Genomic DNA, 1,836 nt, shown 5'->3' on the forward strand with positions numbered 1-1,836 from the left:
GAACTAGAACTGAACTAGAACTGAACTAGAACTGAACTAGAACTGAACTAGAACTGAACTAGAACTGAACTAGAACTTAACTAGAACTGAACTAGTACTGAACTAGAATTGAACTGGAACTGAACTAGAACTGAACTAGAACTGAACTGGAACAGAACTAGAGCAGAACTAGAACAGAACTAGAACAGAACTAGAACAGAACTAGAACAGAACTAGAACAGAACTAGAACAGAACTAGAACAGAACTAGAACTAGAACAGAACTAGAACAGAACTAGAACAGAACTAGAACAGAACTAAAACAGAACTAGAACAGAACAAGAACTGAACTAGAACTGAACTGGAACTAAACTAGAACTAAACTAGAACTAAACTAGAACTGAACTAGAACTGAAATTTATTCAAAATTGGACAATTTTGTTTTCAGTCTGATTTAGATAGATTTCACTGTAGTCGATGTAATTTCAAATTCTATAATTTAAGGGAAAATTTTGATCTTTATGTAAAAATTAACATTTATAAGATTTTTTATAAATATAAATTACTATTTGGAAAATTGCAGTAAATAATTTTAAAATACAATTGAAAAAGAAAAACTTACTTAAAATATTTTGCCCGAAAATTTTGACAAAATTGTTATTATTTTAAAAACAAATATGACGCAAATAATTTATTATGTTTTTTTTTAATAATTACTGACACAGTTGTTGTTGTTACGAAATGTGTTTGGTTTTTGTAATTTCCTTTTTATTTAAAATTTATATTTTTTTGTTTTTATTTTATTATTTTGTTTTTGCACATTTTCTTATTTATTTTTATTTTTTTTTTTTTGTTTTCTTTATTTTTTTATATAAAAATACTTTGTATATATAATAAAAGAAAGTCTTTTAATTTAATTCCTTTTTATTAAATTTAAATGCAATTTTTATTTCTAAAGTATTGAATTGAATTGGACAAGGTACTCTGTGGTACGATGACAGTTAAACTGTTGCGTTTATCCGTCTGTCTTAATATTTGCATAATTCCACTTGTCACTTGTTTGTAATCACTTCTACACTCTAGCACAACTCTCTAGGAGTGATCAAGATATTAAGCATAATTTACCAGCAACAACAGCGACAAAATTGTCATATTCATTAAATGACGTACGCGACATGATGTCGTTAAAAGTAACAAAATTATAAACACGCGCTCGTTATTATTTTTCTGTTTTATTTTTTTTTTTAAATTTTTTTTTAAATATTTTCTTTAAAATTTCGTTTTAGATTTTCTTGTTTGAAAATCTCACAAATATTTTTCAAGAATGTTGTGAATTGAATGAATGTGCAATTTAAACTGAAAATATCTTTTGGATCTCTTGTTTTAAGTTGCTTGCGCCGATACATTTTTTCTTGTTTGACTTTTCTAAATGATTTTCTGTGAGTTCTTTTGCCTTTAAGAATTGTTGTTGTTCTTCATGAGTACACCCTCACTAAATTGTTGTTGTTGTTTTTGTTCGATCTAGTCCTCAGACAAGTGTTTGTATATTATGCACATTTCAGTAGAGATGTTTATTTATCACAACCATTAGAGAGAAATAAAAACATTTACTCTCTCTTGTTCTGTTATTATTACTCTTAGAAAAAAAGAACAAGTGTGTTTATTAAGAGCATGTTTAAGACATTTAAGAGCCTTAACTTAAGACAAACTCAAACAGAACTAAACTAGAACTGAACTAGGACTGAACTATAACTAAAACTGAACTAGAACTGATCTAGAACTGAACTAGAACTGAACTAGAACTGAACTAGAACTGAACTAGAACTGAACTAGAACTGAACTAGAACTGAACTAGAAC

Source organism: Lucilia cuprina, chromosome 6, assembly GCF_022045245.1.
Source record: "Lucilia cuprina isolate Lc7/37 chromosome 6, ASM2204524v1, whole genome shotgun sequence".
In the NCBI taxonomy this organism is placed as follows: domain Eukaryota; kingdom Metazoa; phylum Arthropoda; class Insecta; order Diptera; family Calliphoridae; genus Lucilia; species Lucilia cuprina.